This window comes from Apis cerana, linkage group LG1 (genome assembly GCF_029169275.1).
Source record: "Apis cerana isolate GH-2021 linkage group LG1, AcerK_1.0, whole genome shotgun sequence".
Classification (NCBI taxonomy): Eukaryota; Metazoa; Arthropoda; class Insecta; order Hymenoptera; family Apidae; genus Apis; species Apis cerana.
In genome coordinates, this window is record NC_083852.1 from 5634602 (window position 1) to 5656913 (window position 22312).

Consider the following 22312-nt stretch of genomic DNA (forward strand, 5'->3'; position numbering starts at 1 on the left):
CCTTCGGGACCTTATTATTTTTGATTCCAACGAGCAAAGCAACTTGTATCGCTGCTTTTGTCATTGTGTTTAGCTAACTCATGTTTTTATGATTAGACCGAGCCGGTATAATTTTTTGAAATTGACATTCCAACTATTGGTATTGAGGTTAGTTCTACTACTGCGTTTGTTACTGCGTTGTCGAGTTGTTGTTATATCATCGTTTATTTTAAATCAAGTTTCTGTAATTTCGAAAGTAAGTGAAATTGACTTTCAATTATTGATATTAAGGATAAGGTTATGTTTCGACTGATTACCGCGTTTATAGAGTTGTCGAGTTTTTGTTGCATCATCGTTTGTTTTAGATCAAGTTTCTGCGATTTCAAGAGCGAGTGAAATTTTTTGAAATTGATGTTCCAACTCTTGATATTAGGATTAGAGTACTAGTGTTTTGTGATTTTTTGAAATTGATGTTTCAGCTTTTGGTATTAAGGTTAGGATATCGTGGTTGTAGAATTGTTTGTTGAGTTGTTTTCATTTCTTGGTATTAGAGTATATATTGAGACTATAGAATTATTATCATCGTCATTTTACCTCAAATTTTTATGATTTTAAGTATCCACAATTTTTTTTAAATTAATGTTCTTGTTTTTGATATTTAGATTAGAACATCTATGATTATGGAACTATTATGAAATTGATTGAGATGATTTTGCAAATTCGTATCTTCTAAATAAAATTGTAGAAATGAAAAGGGATGATTGTGATTCTATTTTAGGTGAAAAATATAAATATACAAATTATTTCTAAGATATATTTTGATTCAAAGTTTTTTTTACTATACTTAAGTTCTTGTAAAAATAAGTAAAAGATGTGTTTAAAATTGTGTTGTATGTTTCCTCAAATTAAAAATTTTGTCAGTAATCTAAGTCATTAAGCTAATCTCTTTAATCTCTTTTTAGATATTTATTAGTTGTTATAAAGAAAAGTAAAATTAATAACTTAATAACTTAATCAACATAATTTTAAAATTAATCTTTTTGATGTGAAATCTATTGCTATATAAAACAGTTCAATATTGTAACTAGGTCTCCTTACAACACGTTGAATGTAGACAGTAGAATTGATTTGAATTTCTTTTTACTCAACTCAACTTCTCTTTTATTTAAAGACTTTAGTCTACTAATCAAGAGTTAGGTCCTTTAGAAAATTCATGCTATTCAATATAAAGACTAGAAGAATTGTATTAAAATAGAAGAAAGAGAATATCGAGTTTCCTTTGCAAATGTAAAAAAGAAATAGAATTTGGTAATTTTCAATTCAATGATTTCAATAATTACGTTTCATTTTCTTTTCTTTTAACTTTCTTTTTATATTAAAAATTATTCTTTAAAGAATATTCAAGATTTTGTTCATCATATTTATAGAAAAAAGAAATAAAAATTTCTTATTTAATTTCTATTTAAATTTTGCATGAAATTCGTTCTAACGTATTTTGAATTAAAATTTTATTGCACAATATCTTTTTAAACCGTTAATATGAGAAATTACAATTCATTCAAATATCCAGAAACGATCGTGATGTTTAATTAAAATATCATATCCCTTTCTACAAGAAACAAAAAATTAAATCTATAAAAAAGATAAGTGAATGACGTTATCAAAATTAGAAACGTTATTAACCCGAATAATTACTAAAAATTTACTTTCAACAATTTCTTTGGATTCATTCGTAGAAAGGGTAGGTTCGATAAACGGTGATAGAAACGAGAATCCTCCAACGAAGCGGAAACGAAGTTGCCGGTAATTGTACGAAACGTAGCGAGCGATTCTCACGCAACAATTATCGTGTATTTCTCTCGTGTGCATCGAGTTTTCACCAAGCGGATCACGGTCAATTCGCTTCCATATTTCTTTCGCACGCCTGTAGCGGAAGATCGTGCCATTCTATTTTATTACGCCTGTTAATGGCCTTCTCGAGCGATACTGCAAACATCGGAATAAGCGAAACAAGGTAATTAAGAAACTTTCCGCTAAATTTCCTTGTCGTGCCACTAAGAATATCGAAAGTCGTTGAGAATGAATGTTACCGCTTGAATAAATAAAACGTATCAATAAATAAAAAAGTAAAGTAACGTTTTAAATTCGAAATGAGAGGATGTATTGGATAGAATAAATCGAGAGGGTAAAATGTTGAATTTCTTAAATGTATTATTATATATTAAATTTATATGTTTAAATTTAGGTTTTTTTTAAAGATAAATTACGATGTTGATACGATAGTTTGATTAGATTAGATTTGAGAAAAATAGAATCAATTATTTAAATTAGATTCAAATTATAATTAAGAGATTTTCAATTTTTTATAGATACGTATTACTGAAATCAAAATTCAAAAATTCAGTAAAAGTTAGTATCTTGTAGATATATAGAAATTTAAACTATATAGTGTTTTTAATTTTTAGTACATTTAAAATATAATTTATATTGAAAATAATTGCTGTACACTAAAAAAGTAGTTTTATGCAATTTTATCAAATATAATATTTTTTCGTTTACGAAATTACAATAACCTAACTTTAAATCTTAGAAGAAACTTATTTTTTTGTATTTTAATAATATATCTTTCTCTACAAAAAAAAGACTTTAAAACTTCATTCGAATTCATTCTTCCCATAAAAAGCTTCTTTTTCTTGCACTTTCGTCATTGTAACGATATCTGAACAACACATCATCCTCAAACGATTCGAGGCCCCTTGAACATCTCTGACGATGAGGCGCCATCGAGAGCCATTCTGCGCGCGAGTTCAATTTACGAATTGCTTTCCTTTTTCAGTCACGTGTCGTCCACTTCGCGGTTCAACATGCGGAAACGAAATTCGTATTGATTAATCTCTTCGAAACGGTCCGTAAAAAGCTGTTCTTATCGTAGTCGTTTCATCAAGATAACGATCAATTCCGTATCCACGACCTCCAAGTAAATGTTCTATAAAAATAAATTTTATATCGTGATTTAATTTAATTCGATTTTGCGAGAAAAAGAATGTACAGTCACGTTTATAATGCTTATTATACTAACGATAAATGAATGTTATAATTGGTATAATATTATATTGATATTAATCAATTTAATGTTTTAATACAGTGACGCAATATGTGCGTCATAGAAATTTTATATTCTATTCTATAGCGTATACGTTTGCGTAATGAATTAAAAAAAAAAATATTAGAATGTTATAAATACTTTAAAATTGCATAAGATGATAAAGATTTAGAATAAAATAAATAATTATGAAAATTTTATCAAAATTTAGAATCTTATAACTATGATATTAAACATAGTCAAGTTTTTAGGTTATGTTTGAAACTAGTAAGTTTTAGTTATAGATGATAATATATATTTACTTATATTTTAAATTCTTAGATATAGATACCTATACATATCATTGATATTATAAAATTAGAGAAATTACTCGAGAAATTATTTTAAAAAAAGAATATTGTACCTATTTTGAAAATTGAAAATTTTTTTAAATAAGTTTCTCATTTACATTTCTCTTTTAACGCGTCGAACGCGTAAGAATGGCATAGTGGAACGAGTTTTTATAACTTTCATACGCAAGATGGCTTCCTTATGGATTCTGTTTACGGAGTTGTTCGAACCGTTTAAAAGTTTACCGTTCACGAGACGACATTCTTGCTTGCGTTACGTCGATGCGTCTGCTCGTATAGCAGCATGGGAAGCTCGCTGTGATTGAGGGATCATTGGGGAGGTTATCTGGATGTTCTCAGAAGAGTTCTCTTCTCTTCCAACTTGTTTTACGGGATTTAAAAGATGAGAGGTGACTTTTTTCGTGCTTCCTGGATTTTCCTGCTCATCATGATTTTGAATAATATGGAATATCATTGGATTTATCGTTTCACATATGCAATGAGATATGTGAAATTTAATAATTAATATTTTAAAATATATATTAAGAAAGATGTAAGATGCTTTTGAAATCGGATGTATATGTTAGAATGCAAAGATACATTTGAGAGTAAAATTTTGTTATTTTTGAGAATATTTTTTGTAAATGGAAATTTCAAAGAGAATTTTTATTCTCAATGCAACGTTGCGAAAAATAATTCTTAAAAGTAATTTTTCAGTAGATTTATTCTCAGATATATTTATATTCTTAAAACAATAAAAAAAATTTAAATATATCCCGAAATTTAGTATTTTATGTATCTATGTATCTATGCTTCATTATTAGATAAATCAAAAGATTTTGTTCTATATTTCACGTACACAATAACCTTTTCGGTACGAATGTCGACTTTAGTCGACAAACACCGAATACACACGACCGATCGTTTCAGTGCGCAGTATACTGTGGCAAGCATCGCGTCGCGTCGCGTCGTATCGAAGAGGTTAAGATTAATTAACTAATTTGAAATTGCGAGAAATAATTTTTAATTATTTAATATAATAAAATATTAATTGTAAAAAAAGTATACTTTATTAGAAGAAACAAATATTTCATTAAAAACATAAAAATATATTACGTTCTCTCAATTTTTCACGCATCAAAGTTTTCGTTTGAAAGTATTGTATTACTTCTACTTACATTTTCAGTTCCATTACGGTTACAAAAACTTCGAATTCTTTTTCCTTCTTTTCATCATTTTTTCGCGATATGGACAAGGATGTTCATATTGTCGCCAATTTCTAAAATAAATATATATGTATCGCGATCTAGAGGAATGGTCGAAGAACGTCGAAACGAAATTACGATTTCACGTGTGACGATGAAACTATTTTATTTCTTCTCTGCGAGACTACGTAGCCAGTGAATTTGCTGACATTCGACGGTCGTAAAGTTTTTACACGAAACAGCGTAAATTTAGCGGAGAGAAAGAATATTTTTGAGAATATTATACATGAATTGAATTATACATCGAATAAAATTAAATATTGTGCGTATAATTGATTTCAATACGACAACAAAATAGAGGTACAGTAAAATTCGATATAAATCGAGTGGAAATATTTTTCAAATTAATTTATTATTCATTCTAAATTTTTTATCATTTTCATTTTTCTTCTTTTTTTTCATTTTTTAATATTAGAAATATTAGAAAATAATTTTTTTAATATTTTTTCTTAATAATTTTTATTACGAACTTCGATATTGTGTCTCACAAATAATAATACATGAAAATATAATCGAAAATATAAAATAAAATTTTTTTCACTTGAGATTTTAAATACAAGAGAAAATTAGTTATTTTTTTATTTTAGATACAATACATCTTAGATTTATTTTCGTATCCGTATCTATCGATAATTAATGCAAATTAAATGAAAAAAATTTTATTCTATTATTTTTTTTCAGCATAGCACTTTGTATCACTTTGTATCAGCATCTTTAGCATACTCTGTGTACAAAACAATTTTAGAAATTTTTTTGCGAATTCCCGTATTTTTACAAATATTCCTCTACGAATTTTATTTAATATGTATGATTGTCAGAATTTTTTAAAATTCGAAAGCAACTTGCAATAGATTTTACTCTCAAATGGACATGTAAAAATTTTTTACGCGTGGAACCGTTAAAAAAATAACAAAATATTAAATTTTCAACAACGTAAAAAGTTATCAGAAGCATCGAAGAAATTATTCTCTATTTTATAAGCAAATTAATCTATAGCTTATTATAATTTCATTTCGCGATTTGTTCAAATTGTTAAAATATTTTGTTAGATAAGAGAGAGGAGATTAACGCAGGATACGCAAATCAAGAAAAGAATCACGCGCCAAGACTCTTTCCAATTTACGCGGATTCGTTCGACGGCTTTAATGCAATCATACTTTCGAACGTGCAAGTTTAACTTCTTGCGAAGTTAATTTTCTCCGGTTGCACGTCGTTGATTCCGGGAAGAATCGAATAAATGTACAAGATGAATGCGGAAAGAGGGGACTTAGGCGGACAAGTGTGGAATTTTTATTCGTTTCTGTATTTATTTTATCGATTTTCTTCATTGATTAAAAGCTACTTGTATTTTTTTTTTTAAATAGAACATAAAATAGCGATTTATTGAAATTCCTTGCGAATTGATATTTGTTTTGATTATTTAATGAATTATTAAAAAAAATTGAAATAAAATAGTTTTTAGAGTATTGTTATAATAGTTATTTTTATTTTCGATTATTAATACGATATATATATTTTTTATAATAAAAGTCATCGATTCTTCTTTATCTTTATGATATATATATATATATATATATATATATATATATATATGTGGAAGTCGAATAAACGAAAGTGATTTATAGTCCATAGTGATAGTCCATAAAAAAATATTAAATATTTATTAATATTTTACACTTGTTGCTACAGATTTCTAATATTTTCTATTTTTTTAATTTTCTTCAGATCTCACGATTTATTTTTATATATATCAAAATAAAATTTATACTTATTTTATATTATAGAGATATAAGCTCAGTTAAAATTCGAATAATCAAATATTATTTAAAATTTCACATAGCATCAGCACAAGTGAATTAATTGATGAAGAATTATATTTTGAATAATATATATATATATATATATAGCAATCTATTTGAAACTCATTTTAAAGGCACGAAATTTTTACAATCCTGAATTCTTTTTTTTTCAGAGATTTTTCTACATCGTGTAACAAATAAAAAAATAAAAATACTTTTTTTTCCCATCTAAAGATACTGAACAATTTTTTCACGACTGAATACACAATAGACTCGAAGATTAAACTCTTTCCAAAACTTGCTGCACGATTTTATTTTATTTTTCTATCAAATTCTTAAATTTTTAAATATTAGAATTAGATGACAAAAATTCAAAAAATTAAATTAAAGTCCATGAAAAATTCATATAAATAGAATTCCACTATATTTATCGAATGATCAAATTTCTGAGATGCGATATTTCAATACGAGTGATCGAATCTGAAATCGACAAGATTCTGTAAATTTCGAGAAAAGAAAATTTACAGAGATTACGAATATAGGAAAGAATTCGTGACACTTGCAGATGTCATCCGCGTGGTCCAGTCACGAAGATGATAAGTGGGCGCGAGGAGGGAAGAATGAAAAATTTCATTTTAAAGTGCGCCAGGACCAAGCCATTCCTGTAAATTAAACTTTAATCAAAAATTCCCTTGAGCGTTCACTCCAACGTGTTACGATTCTGTGGTGAATCGTGCTTTCTCTCAACCTGCCGCGAATCGTCACGGAAAAAACTATCCTCTTGCAACTTACGAAACAACGTTATTAAATGAAATTTTGTTTACTTTTCGTAATAAGAATGGTTCGCAATTAATTTGTCTGTGCAGTCTTTGTTATTTGAAACATTTTAGAGAGAATTTTATGCGATTTGGACTTTTTATTTAATTTTTATTTGAAACTTAAAACATTTTTTTAAAGATATTTCAAGATACTTTCAAATTTTGGATGATTTATTTTTATTAATAATTAATATTGTTATTTTTATTTGAAAATCTTAATGAAATATTTTTTAATAATTATAATTGAAGAAAATATGAAGAAGAAATATAATTCAATTTTCAATCTTTAATTTTCTAATTTCCAAAAATTTATGAAAATCCAAATAAATTTATCGAGATTTTCTACAAATTTTTTTAAAATTAAACATTCGAAATATATTCAAAACATTTATAATAGTAAACTAAAATCAATATTGAAGAATTTTATTAAATATTTTTCAATATTAAAATAATTTTATAGAAAAAGAAAAGATTTCACAAGAAAATTATTGCAAAATATATTTAATTGCGTAGGATTCAAGTTATTCTTTGGGTCTCTAACAAAGGTTTGGAAAATATTTATTACATTATATATTCGCTCTCATTTTAATTTGTACGTAATTAATTACAGAAAAATTGCGTTATAAATTAAATTTTATCATATAATTTATCTTTAACAGATAATTGAAAAATATTGAATTAATCGGGAGCAATATTCAACTACAAAATTGATTTAATTTTCCATTTTAGAAAAATATAAACCTGTTGATACACACATTTGAAGAATAAATAAAAATACGATTAATATCTGTGACATAAATGTTAATATCTCAAATCAGCATGTTTTAATACAATGTTAATATAATGTTCTCTTAATTTTAAAAGCTATTATTCGATTTCATTTCACGATTGCGGGTATAAAAACATTTACAATTATCAGAAACCACGTATAATAATAAAAAAAAAAAACATTTAACGTTTATTACTTTGACCTAAATAAATGCGAATGTTCCTCGATTATACTTGAATCTAGCTAAATCGTTTTCATTTAGCGTTGAAATTTATCAACGGCAATATTAATCCCGCCATCGTTTCAAAATATTTATATCGATGTTGCTATTTATTTGATACTTTAGCCATGTTAAAGCAATCATAATAATCATTTTAGTTAATATTTGCGTATAATATATTACGCCACTTGCTTACGAGAAGCATATAAATATTTATGTTGCTATATTCGTAATAATTAATATCAATATTTTTTTAGAAAATATATTAAAAATATATAATTAGAAAAAAAAGAAAAATGAAAGTATAATTTCTTTTTCAAGTATTTGTAAAAAAAAAAAAAAAAGAAGGAACAAATCGGTATGTAAAAATAATTTAAAATAAATTGAAATAATCGAAATTCTTTTCTTCGAATTTTACCCAAGGTATTTGTATTTTCTTTTGAATTTTTCTCTTTGCTTTTTCTATTCGTTCTGTATTTTATTAATAATAATATCGTCGTCGGATTCTGACAAATTTTTATCGAATAAAATAGAATCACTATTGTCAATAGCGTGTCAAGTTGGTCCTTTACCAGTCAAAATTGAATCAATATTATTGTCGAATGCAGCTATCAATCTGTATTTCGTCAATTTCTAAGCGAATGAATTTCGATATTGACGATTAGTCGCATTAAATGTCATCGATAATTCTAAAAAATCTTGTCGATGAATCTTGTATCGATAAAGCGAAAATGAAAAAATAAATTTAACTTAAGAACTGAAAAATCGAAAATTATCGATATACAATAAAGATAATTAATTAATTTAATTTTTTTTTTTGTAGTACGAATCGAAATAGCGCACGAGGTAGCAACGATCGATTGTTGCAAATTAACGTATTAGAAATTGATGATTATTTTAAGGATTATTTAAATTATTATTTTTTGCAACGATATAATTGAATTTTTATTCTAACATAAGTTATTTCATAATTAGGTTAATAGTAGTAGTGTTAATATATAATAAAGTTTGAATCGTTGAAATAATTATTTATATTTTTTTTTGATTGGTTTCTTATTGCGTTTCAAATATTAGAAACGTACATTGAAGTTCGGGATAGATCGGAAGAATTCGGACGGCATCGGACGTAATCACAATTCTTTCGTATTATTCCGGATTTCTAGACTCAATTCGGCTCAAAGGTAAAGCGGATAGTCCGATTTCGGCTTGGTTCGATGAAAGTCGGATGCGATCGGTTCTATGGCCCGAGATTCGACTATTGAAGGTACATAATACGTTTCATTTCATTTTATAAGACGTAGTTAAAGTTTTCTCGAGTCCGAAAAATATTCAAGCATCGTTAAATGAAGGTTAAGGGGTATTTTCACTTTCAACAATCCAATTTTACAAACAAGAGAAACAAATTATTTTAATAACTCGTTTGAAGACCTCTACAAACTTGAAGAATTTCAAATAAAATCTTTGAAGTACTGAAGTTCTCTTCGTAAGAGGTTAGTTTTTATGTTTTCATCATATCGATATCATTACTATTATTATTATAAATTGCTCTTATATATATTATATTTGATTTCATATTATTATTTCTATTATGCTATTTTACGAGAAATTAATAATATATTATTAGTGATGTGAAAATTTTATTCTCTAAAAATAAACGCCATGTCTGAAATGTTTGGTTGAATAATTTGTTAATATTAAGGTTAGAGTTGAATTTCAAGCATATTTTGGCTGTAAACTCGAATATGTTGACAATGAATATCATAAAATATATATATAAGTATAATAATAATTTCAAGATTAAATATCGTAAAATATATGTAGATTAAATTAGGTTAATGTATACGTTTAGATTATTGTATAGGTTTAGGTTATTTAGCTTAGAAAAAAGATAATTGTTCAGACTCAATTTCGTGAATAAGAAATATTCGTGGATGATATTTCATTTAACAAGTTTAATGGAGTTTAAATTGAGAACAATACGATTGCAAATGTGCTCTGTGTGGATTACATATATATGCTTCGATATCGAATATTACTTAATGCACTCTGGGAGGTTTAAGTAATAGTACTAATTGAAAACCTTTCTATTATTTATATTGATGCTCTGTAGTGACTCTGATCGATATGTTCTGTAAAGTAGAACACCTGTTGAATTTTCGTAACAATAAATGTATTTTCCTTTAAGAAATATAATCAAAAATAGGAATAGATTCATAAATTAATCAATTAAAATTGAACATCATTTATATAAAAATATATAAATTCTTTATAATTTACTTTTTAATTTTTGATAAAAATTTTTAAATTTTTAGAATTTTAAAATTAAAATAATTACTAAACAATACATATTTATCATATTTAAATTGAAATAAAATATTTTTGCATATTATATACTAATTTTATAGAATATACTAAATATTTAAAATAAATATTTAATAAAAATAAAATTTGATTCTTTGTTTAGTTATTAAAAATATAACTGTATTCCAACATCTTTTCTATTCATTTTTTTTAATTTTCAATCGCGTATTTCTATTTTTAATAGTAAAGCAAATATTTTTGTATTAGAAAAATTTATATATGAGCAAACGAACATTAGTTTTGTCGATAATTCATATTGTTTGTAATGTAAATTTTCCAAAAGATTATATTTATTTCGAATGTAGTAGAATATCAATTTACTTCCATAAGATAATAAATTATCGCAAATTGTAATTAGCATCTCAAGCGTTTCATCATCGGTTAGAATTCATAAATTGAGAGATATTCCGGTCTTCATAAATTTTAATTATATATAGAATTGCATGTTTTTAATAATTCATTATCTTATTTTGTTTATCATAATAAAATAGTGTAATAATTGTATAATAAGCGTTCAATTATTCAATCGTGAATAATAATTACATTTAGATTAAAAACTATTATCGTTTATTGATTTCATTTCTATAGAGACATAATTGACAATTTGTTCTTTTTTGGTATATTACGCGTGCGTATATATTTCTTTATTTAATTTTTTTTAATTTTTAATTTTTGCATAAATAACTTTATAAAATATTTAATATCATCTGCAATACGTATTTTTAACTACAATAAATATATTTATTGATTTGCTCATAATAAGCAATTGTAAGCATGCGATAAGCTATGCGCTTTGCGATGGTCTTTCGTTGATAACTTTTTGACAAAATCGAAACGAAAACTTTCGCAAAGGAAAAAATTATTCAGCAATCACCATTTAAATCACCATTTAATCTCATCGTATACATTTTTCCGATTTCAAATCTGATCAATCAGAATACAGATTCTTTGAACAAGTAATTTTTTTCTGTGATCAGAATTCGAGGCATTATTTTCGTAACTAATCATTTTAAACTTCGCGACCGACTTTCTCTTTTGCGATCCTGTACTAGTAATTCGCCCAGCGAAAAGAATCGAAATACACGGTGTATAAGCGAAAAGGGCAGCGCGGCAAACTCTGGAGACCCTTCCTTCCCCCGGATAGAAGCGTTACGTTAGGTTAATGCAGACGTATGAATTACTGTCACGTAGCGGTAAGGTTTTCTGAACGGGATGCGTAATTTGTACCGGTGGTGGTTGCAACGTCGTGAGATGAATAAATCATCCGGCACTTATCGTGGCTAAACTTTTCGAACGTACGAGATCCGCAGCTTGCGGTTCTCGTGTGTGCACCTTGTGTCGGTTTCTTCTTTTTTGTTTCTTAGAGAAAAAGGGCGTGGGAGGGGGAAGGATCCAAACCGTCGAAAACGATTTATACCTGTCAGAAGGAACCATTGCGGATTCTGTTGTTCTGAATTATTGTTTGTTTGACATTCTGATCTTCTTGGGCCGAGAACTTTTTCCCTTACCTTTCCTTTTTTTCTTTTTTTATTTTCATCGCTCGATTCAGCATGGGATGAAAAGGGAGGAGAAATAAAAAAAAAAGAAAAATCCGAGGAATGAATATTTATCAGTCTTTGGCCGGGATTAGCCGTGGTAATTCGTACGTGTCTCTGCTCTTTTGTTGGATTACATAAATTTGAGAAAAGTACTACTCTACCTGCAGAGATTTCTACGATGCTTTTTTTTTCACTCGAGATTATTGTGCCTGATACTTCGGGATAATTCTTTTCATTTATGCAACTTTTTTTTTTTATCTCGAGTATATAACTTTTACAGGAAACTTTACACGAGAATTAGGACCGCTTATAATACTACTTTTGCAAAAATTATGCGCCGTTAGATCCTTTTAAAATCGTAATTATTGTATAAATTCCATTCGTCTAACGCATTTTAATAATATTATAATATTTTACTTCGGATTCCAAATTTTTCAATCAAATTTTTCCAAGTATCGAATCAAATCGCAACCATCTCCAGTCCCAAAACTTCTTCAAGTTTTTCATGAAAATCTTTCGTCCTCTCTCTTCATAATCGAAAAATATCTATCAGCTAAACTATCCATCTTCAGGAAAATTCCCTTTCAAACTTTCGCCGAGTTCTTTTCCCGATCCTCGTTGTTCCGATTTCCAAGCATTAGTTGATCAATTCCACGATTAATAATGGTAAAAGCTGTTTCCGGACGAAACCGCGTAAAGAGCCGCGGATTCGACGATGGGAATAAACCGCGATTCTCGTGTACGTTTTCATTTCACGAAAAGAAGGAAGTTTTTGCCCGCTGTAAAACAAGTTCCAGTTCTTTCCACGGAGTTATACCCTGTTTTAAGAGGGAAGTCCGTGAAAGCGACTCGGTGGCCCCTCCCTATCATTCCTTCCTTTCCAATTTGTACAACCCCGTTCGGATGGATTGTTTTGTGTAATTAAATCGGTCATGGTCTGGTGATTTTTCCATCAGAAACAGTAATTCCACGTTTGATGTAGATGACGAGTAAAACTTAAGGGTAATTGAATTATGAGAAACAATTTGCAGGCGGAAGTTTTGGATTTCTCAATTTCGAGGGTGTTAATGTAATAATTGTGAAAGGCACAGATGTTGTATTATTCGAGAGGGGAAGTTTGGAATTATTAATGAAAAAAAGTTAGAGATTAGAATATTTTCGAATATAAATAGAACAGATATTAAATTGATATATTGTATTCAAAATGAATTATTTTTTAAGCCGATTATTTTTATCGAGAATTTTATCTTTTTTTTTTTTTTTTTGTTTTTTCTTCTGTTCATAAATTTGGAATGATAAATTCCATGTCGTAAAATAATTTTTATAGAAACGGAATCATTCAATTTATAATTATCGACTGACGAGGATCAATATTACTTAGTAATAAATTATGGAATGACAAATAATAGCTACGTGACAGTTTTTGTGATATAAATTTACAACTTTTTTTTTTTAATACTTGGATAGTGACAGGGTAAATAAGTTTCCGTTTATAAGCTATTCTCATAATTTTCTTCTTAAAATGAAAGAAGAGAAGTTTTGCGATAAAATTTTCTGCTTTCACATTAAACGCTCGTTTCTTATGTGAGTCATGTTTGAGAATAATGATTCGATTATATAATTCCAATCGAATTGTTAATATGATAATTGCGCTAAATGGACAAGGATTTACGTGCATTTTATTTTCGTAAAATATTTTTTGCTTGTTTTATTAATATTAGAAAAATATGTATTATTAGATCAGATATATAGAAATAATAGTTTGTATTTTAATTTAGATTAATAATACATTGTTAAAGAATGAGGAATTCTTTAAATCTTCATAATATCATTAAAAATTTATTTAATAATGAAATATTAATTCATAAGTAATTCTGAATTCTCATAATTTTTGAAAGGCTGAATGATTTAATGAAAAAATTTAGGGAAATGAATTATATTAATTTTTGAAAATCTAAAATATTTGGACTAGATTTGAATAAAAATTTAATAAATTTTTAAATTAAAATACATACAGAAAAAAATATAAAAAAATTAAACAAGCAATGTCTTAGATAATAAATCTAATGACTGTTTGAACAATTAAAGCAACAAGAAACCACGAAGGCCAAGCACACCTAAATTCCTCATAGAATGTGGTCTTCCTTCAATCCCTTTTCATTCGATTCCTGTTAATCATCTTTAAGTTCAAAGCGTCCGATTCGATTCAAACCTAGAAACCACTTTCCTAACTTTAAAGCTTGTTGATATGAACGTTGTATAGTATCATGAATCAGAGCTGATCCTTACGTAATATCTTCTACTCAATTTCACATTCCTATTGCCGAGGACATCCAGATATCAATGTGTTAATTAGCTTCTTTATGAATTAATACATTATTTAAATAAAATTATTAACTGAAATTATTACTATAAATTTGTAAAGTATATGAATGACTTAGAATCTATAATATTATCTATAATATTCATAATTCATAAATTTTAGTCAGATTTCGATCTCAATATAATTTATTATTAATTATAGAGAAAAGCATTTGTGTGTTTTGAATAATGCTTTTAGTAAAAATAAAGAATGTTAGGTTTGGTTCTATTTGAAATAATATTAAAAAAGTATAATTTATAGAATTATATTGTTTCTGATTATAATAATCAGAAGATTTTTTATATATGCAATTTAACTTCTTAACTTTTTAAATTAGATTGCACTTTAATTGCATAATAATTATATTTATTATTTTAACATTATGAATGCATGCATGAAAAAGACTACACGAGTTACAAAATTCGTTTCTATATCTTGCAACATAATGAATTAGAAAAGATGCAAGTAATATTCACCTTTTCTTTCATCACTCGTATAATTCTATTCATATACTTCTACTCTATAATATTAGCAAAACATTGAACTTAAAAAAAATTCCTAATTATTAATATATACATAAATAAAAGTTCTTAATTCTTTCAAATTTTATATTCCTAACGACAATCTTTCCATTCTTATCTCCTTCTATTCAAAAATTGCGAAGAATTACGAAGAGTCGCGAATAATCACGAAGGTTCACGAAGGATCGCGAAGAATAACGAAGGATTACGAAGTGTTGCGAAGTATCACGAAGAATCGCGAAGTGTCGCGAAGGATCGTGAAGAATTGTAAAGAATCGTAATTTCTCCATCTTTGTTCCGAATTATTGTTAGTTTACGAGCGTCCTGGCGATTTGGCCAAGTCTTTGTCGAGTGTTACTCTTCGCTCACTTGAACTTCGTTCGATGAGAAAGTGAAACGGGAGTGTGGGAAATGTCGACAGCACGTGGCGTGCGATACCCCATGACACGCGTAAATCACGCCACCAGGGGAGTTTCGCAACTTGGACTGTCTTGCGAAGCTCGAAATCACCGATATAGGGTGAACCCTGAAGGGGCGAGAGCCCGATGGGGGTTGAGTCAAGTTGTACACCCGTGCACGAGCATCGATACGTGGCAACGGGATGTGATAGGCGAAGGAAAGAAGGAAAGAGAAAAAAAGAGAAAGAAAGAAAGAAAAAAGAAGAGTCGTGTGGAACACACGTGTGACCCATTCGTTTCGAAATGTTACCCCTCTGCCGACAGGAGGCCCTTCCACCACCTCTAGGGGGCTAAAGGGAGGAAAAAAGAAATGTTGGAGGGTAGTCACGCTTTAGGGACATTTTTCAGGACCCGGTTGTCGGCCACTGTGTCCCCGCTATACTCGTCTCTTCGTCACTTTTTTTCTCTTTTCATCTCGTGGCATCGTATGATGGACCTCATGTTTATGTTAAGTATCGATTCTTTTGATTCTCTTCTTTTATATTTCTTCTTTTGTTTTTTTATATGTGTTTTTATTTCAATTGAAATTTAATAATTTTTGTATAGTTTCAATTATAAGGCTTATATAATTTTGTAATTTAATTAGATATGTTAGGTACTGATTGTAGTATATAATAGCATAGGATGTTAATATATTCATGAGATAATACCGTAATATAGTTATAAACAGTTTAACTTTGTATTAGACGAAGTGAGATGATTTTATGACAGAGATAAACTTATCTCTTCATTTAATGCAAATATAAATTACTTATAACTTAATAAATAATCGAGATTTGTACGTTTATCTTACAGTTAATCCTTCAAAAATATCCACGAATATATTAATATTTTATACATAATAAATATTTTATTAATTAAAATTTATCTAAGACGGAAGGAGGAAAATCAAACATTTTTCTCCTAAAAACAAAAAAAAAAAAGAGAGGAAGAAAAAAATAAGAGTACTATACGATCAAATAGTCTCGTCGATATCGCGTTCCGGGATTTTTCGCTCTTTGTTCCGAGCTGGAACATTTGTCAACCGAATCGCGCAACCGAGTCCAGCCGAACTCGCCCGACACAATTGCGTGGATCTTGTACACGAAGCAGATTCGATATTTTTACACTGTACTACGGATCGTCCAGAGATTTCGCGACCATGTACCATCTATTTATCACATATCTCGATACTCCCTGATAATTTATTGGATATCAATAGCAGCCTACATTCCGCCATTCGATGATCTGTGGTTCAGAGACGGTTGGTGGCCACCTTAATCATATCCACCGTGCAAAAAGCATCTATTTACCGTGGCCGTGGCTTATCGTAAACCGTGAGTCGATGGGTGTGAGCCGTGGGATAGTAGGCCAATATCATTCTCTAGGGAAATATTTCGTAGTTGGTGGAATGGTACGCTTAAACGTGTTTACATGCACACCGAGTATCTTCTCTTTCCTTTTCCTTCCTCTTGTGTATTTTCTTTTTCTTTCTCTCCTGTTCTCGTTTCTTTCGTTTTCTCCCTCTCCGGATAGTCCTTTAAAGGGTTCTTTTTACGGCCACGTAATTTTTCTCCGACAAAATTTCCCTTGATGGGATGAGGGTGTAGCTATATAGGGTGTTTCGATTAAGCTGTGGTATTTTAAATAGGTTTCGATAGTTTGATAATACTGTTTTTTTTAAGTTTTTAGTTAGAAAGTTTAGAAATTAGAGTCTTCCATTAATATTAATTTTCATTTTATTAAATTTTTTATTAGATTTTTATTTTTTATTATATTCATTCGTCATTAAAAAATACACGATGCCATTTAAAAAGACTAACTTTTCATGAATTTATAATATAGAAATTTATAACAGATTAGAAGAAAGTCTTTTTGCTATTATCAAAATCGATAATAACACATCTCTTACTTTTAAGGATTTATATGAAAGTAAATATTTTTTTTCCCGAAAAATTATTGCAAAATCATTTCAATATATGAAATACCTGTGCGGATGAAGTAAAAGGAAACCAGTCCTCTTTGGAGTGGAGGCCGAGATATTTATCGAATCAAACTTTTCCTCCAGGATTTTTACGATTCCCGCTCACGGGGAAATTGATTCTCCGCGTGTGTTTACGACGTCGTCGATGCGGACGAAAGAATTTCTTATTTCCGTCGGATGAGATATGTTTCTTCTCTCTTTCCGTGCATTTAAATAGACCGATATCGTTTCTTAAACATCGAAATTGACGCATGGAGAATAAAGAGGAAATTATTGCGCGATTAACGAAACTGATCGAATGATTTGGAATTCATTAATTATCTCGTTTTGTAAATTTGTCTCTATCATTTCATCCATATTTTGCATATATTTTTGATGAAATGAACGTGGCAGGAATTTTTGAGCAAAATTGAATAAATAATTTAAGGATACAGAAATTTAAATCTTTTTTTTTTATCTTTATTTCAAGATTCCCCACTTTTCCGCGAAGTTTGTTAATTCTGAAACGTTTTATTTAAATTTACTTCATCGAGGACTTTGTTTTCAGCATCTCTTCTCAACTTTTCCCTCTTAATTACGATTTAATTAGCTAATTGGTTAATTTTGAAAATAAGTTTAATAATAGGTAAGAAGTGATTAATTACTTTTAAGATAACGTGACTGGAGAAAGGAATTCTCTTTGTCGGTGAGATCGTTTCATTCTCCTTCTGGATGCTTTTTATCTTCAGTAGTAAAAAAAGTTTAATTAATTGTACTGTTCTTATTAGCTCTTTCTATTTGAACATATTAAACGACAAATTAATACAACATGTGCCACCGGATTACAGTTTTTATTTCACGAAATACGATACGACGTAACTCTTATTATTAAAATATAAATTTTAAAAAATTTTCGTCAGCATATTAAAGGAATATTTAATCAGATTAATTTATGCGAAGTATCCTGTTCTAAAGATTAAATATAAATAAAATTATAAATTTTTTATTAAAGGAATTTTTAAAAAATTAGTTTTTAAAATATTTATTGAAATGAATAAAATAAATATTTTAATATCTTAATAAATTTTGCATTTCTTTCAAAATTATTTTTTAAATTTAAAATATTGGAAAATATTTAAGAAATAGATATTAACTGATAGATTGATTAATCATGGAATTAAAAAAAAAAATACCTTCAATAACAATATATACATCTGATAAAAGTTGTTTACATTTCAGAAGAAAATATGAAAATTCATGGGTGGTGGGAGATTTAGATTTGGTTAAGATTCTACCTAGATATGGTAAAATTTTTATGCTCTAATCTTTGAAGCTTTTGTATGGTTATTTTCGACACACGAGATCTCGCGTTATCATGTACCAGAATATTTTTGGGTTTTCCATTTATTCATCAACGAGGATTGCTTCTTTATTTCACATACAGTGCATCTACTTTTCTTCCTTCTTCTTTTCCTTCTTTTTATACAAATTTCTCTATCCTCTTCTATGATCCAATCATTATTACTTAATTATTAATTTTTAATCCATATCCATGTTTCATTTATTTCATTTTTTTTTATTTATCTTTAATTTTTCTAATATGATTCAAAGAATAAAGCTATATGTAAAAAAATCATACGAATCGGGGCAGCAATCGAAATTCCATCTTCCACAAAATTCGAGAATTTTAATACCACGAGGATGTAATTAATTTTTCAGAAACCAATTTTCAATCGAAACATTGAAAAATAAAATTTGATTTGCGCCCAAGTGGATTCAAGTCCATTATGGAATATTAACATTATCACTTCTATTCCCCTGTTCAAACATTCTCTTTTTTTATCGAGTCTAAAAATCCCTGAATCAATACTGTTAATAGAAATATTTAACGAAACAAATCTTCCTTCTGTCAAGACTCCTCGTATAATTGATTCGTTTCTCTTTTTTTTTTTTTTTATCACTCAGTGTAATAATATCGATCGATGGAAATGTTCCTCGCGTGGTATAAATGAAATTTTCATATGTCGTATCCGGATTCATGGACGAGATGAAATAACCTTCCACGCTCGGGTCAAAATTCGTCAGTGATCGTGTCGAGTGGATTTTTAATTAAAATACTCGATCATTCGAAACGTGTCGCGCTTAAAAACCTCTTTCTATTTTTCATTCGCTCGAATTTATGTTTGTTCTATTTATTCTCTTTACCATTTCGTTAATTTTTCCTCTTCGTCTTTCGTCGGTTGGATAGGAGGGAAGGTTTTTCGAAAAAAAAGAGAAAAAAACAAAATAAACGCAATTAAAATTATCATTATCCCTCCTCTCCTCCGTTCAATTCTCAATTTTATATCCGTGGAATATATATTTTTTTTTTTTTCGATCGAGGAGAGAGAGGAAATAGTTCGATTCAGAAAAATTCTAATTGGAATTTTTGCCACTTGAATGTATGACGTTTATTAACGAATACGTGATGAGCATGCTGGAAAAACATATTTATATTTTATGCGGATTGTGTGCTTAATTAAACTGACAGCATTATCAAAAAGTGATTATGCGTCTTTAGAAATTTGGCTCGAATCCAAAAATATTTACTTTCCAAATTTCCCTCGTCAGATATAAAATTGTGTAAAATTTTGAAATGAAAAATTTCATTTTAATAATAATAATTCATTGTAAATATATACAATATAATAAAATCTCTGATGTCGCAGAAAATTGTACAGAACACACAGAGCGATAAATGTCGTTGTTTAGATACCATGATGTTTTGTAGTTGGTTCCTAGAAATTCGAGCGTACGCAAACCGACAACACGCGATTTCACACCGATTCGAGCAGACTTACGCGATTACGATTACGACCACCGATAAGCCCTCCCTTCTGTTCCCTTTCTCCAGCTGTTACAATCGATTGTACATCGGTTGTTTACGCCAGTATTGGCTACATTGGCTGGTACGCTGATAGCAAGATCGTTCTTGGTTTAAGTGAACGAGACGGTCGCCTAGGGCGAGAAAATTTAGGGGGTTACCCTAATTTCGGATAGCTCTTCTGGGAACAATGTTTCTATTTTTTCGTGGATACTCAATCTCTTAAACTCTCCTCCATTTCGAGAGATCAAACTTTTGGGCGGGCGATAGCTGTGCAAGTTTATGTGGATTGTCATTATAGGACCATTTGGTTTGAATTATTTCGTAAGGATTATTTATAGAATATTTAGGGATATTTATTCACTTATATGTTCGTTTTGCTTGTAAAAATTTTATGTTTTTACCGTCGAAATATTCATTTGATTTTTCGATTTTATATATTTTATAGGAATAGTGATTCTATTTTTGAAGGTAATGCAGATATAAGTTATGTGATATTGCCGAACTTCATTCATTTCGGTGCTTTTATAAGTCAGTTTCACGGTATATTAATTAATTCACCTGTTGACAATGATTGACTGAATCCACTTAAACTGTTAGTGATTGACTTGTATTACTTGTGTGATTAATAGTTGACTTATATTACTTGTCTAACTAATTGCTGATCTGTCACTATTTTTTTGATTATGATTATTCTATTTATTGCATCATGATTAACTTATATTTTCCTATGATTAATTTATATAACGGTCTAATCAATCATTGATCTGTATTACTTTTCTCTCTATGATTATACTGTTTATCTCTATTTGGTTTGCTAAAGATTGACCTATACTACTTGTATAACTGATGATTGACTTATCTTACTTGTTTATATTACTTATTCATAATATTCATTTTATTCATTTCTCTATGATTGATTTATATCCTAATTTAATAATCACTGATTTTCATTATGATTTTTTTTATGATTATTTTATTACCTTATTATTTACCTCAATATGACTGACTTATACTACCGAGTTATCATTCATTTATATTATCTATCTGATTATCACATCTATTCTATTTGTTTCATTATGATTGATTTATACTACTGATATATCACTAATTTATACTATATTTGTCTTATTCTATTTATCTAATCTTACTCAAAATAGCTATAGTAAATTCGCTCTTTACATAATCGTCATTTGGCAATACAGTTATTCGATATTTCGAATAATAAATTATCAAACTTATCGTAGTAACTTTATTCTTAATTCAATTATTTAAAATTTTACCCATCTCTAATAAGTTATCATACGGATAAATAGAATAAGATGTCATTGAATAAGTAACGAGTCAAGCGAGTGGAATGATCCACCTATAACCGGGCAAATAAAACGAAACGTTCATATCCTGACAAATATTCTCTTTCTCACAAATAATCTCAAACTTAAACGATCCTACACAAATTTCTCGAGAGTCTCTCAAAGTGTATCATTGTGTTCAACAAAGCAATGATTTCGCCTAGAGCATCGAAACGTCTAGGTCCTTCCAACAAAGTTTCTCGCGCAAGCTGCAATAACGTGTGATTATCGTGTCACGCTCGACTTGGCCGAGCAAAAATACGCTATTCAGCAACTTTTTGTCCTCGTATAGATATAGAGTGTAGCTCCCTCTACCACTTCTCTCCCCTCCTTCCTACGTTTAGAGAAACGGTTGAGGCACACGTGTGCTGTTATTGTCTCTAACGTGCTCGCCGATTGGAGACTATCTGAAGAAAGTTTTGATGGGTAGTAGTTGAACAGGATTATGGTATTTTTCGCATGGTAACTTTTCAATCTTTTTAATTTTGGAAATAATAAAATCGAGAATTCGCAAATTGATTCGTGAAGTTTAATAAAATTTAAAAGATGATTATTTCAACGTTCAAAATATCTTTTTTCTAAAATTCTCATAGTTTTATTTTTCTAGAATAGCGATCTCGAATTGGATCATAT

At 28.6% G+C, this 22312-nt stretch overlaps 1 protein-coding gene and 2 long non-coding RNA genes across 3 annotated transcripts in view; 2 read left to right on the forward strand and 1 right to left on the reverse strand.

Moving 5' to 3' along the window:
• Positions 1 to 2172: 2172 nt before the first annotated feature.
• LOC114577124 (uncharacterized) lies at positions 2173 to 3701 on the reverse strand. The gene is made up of 2 exons (XR_003696930.2): positions 3486 to 3701; positions 2173 to 2965 (listed from the first exon to the last, which is right to left on the reverse strand). It is a non-coding gene; the product is annotated as an uncharacterized LOC114577124 (long non-coding RNA).
• Positions 3489 to 6148, forward strand: LOC133666757 (uncharacterized). The gene is made up of 2 exons (XR_009831339.1): positions 3489 to 4976; positions 5726 to 6148. It is a non-coding gene; the product is annotated as an uncharacterized LOC133666757 (long non-coding RNA).
• Positions 6149 to 9385: 3237 nt separating this feature from the next.
• Positions 9386 to 22312, forward strand: part of LOC107994863 (arginine kinase-like) — a 47187-nt gene continuing 34260 nt past the window's right edge. Inside the window, exon 1 of the mRNA XM_028665307.2 lies at positions 9386 to 9546. The gene's annotated coding sequence lies outside the window, so the exon portion shown is untranslated. The remainder of the gene's footprint in view (positions 9547 to 22312) is intronic.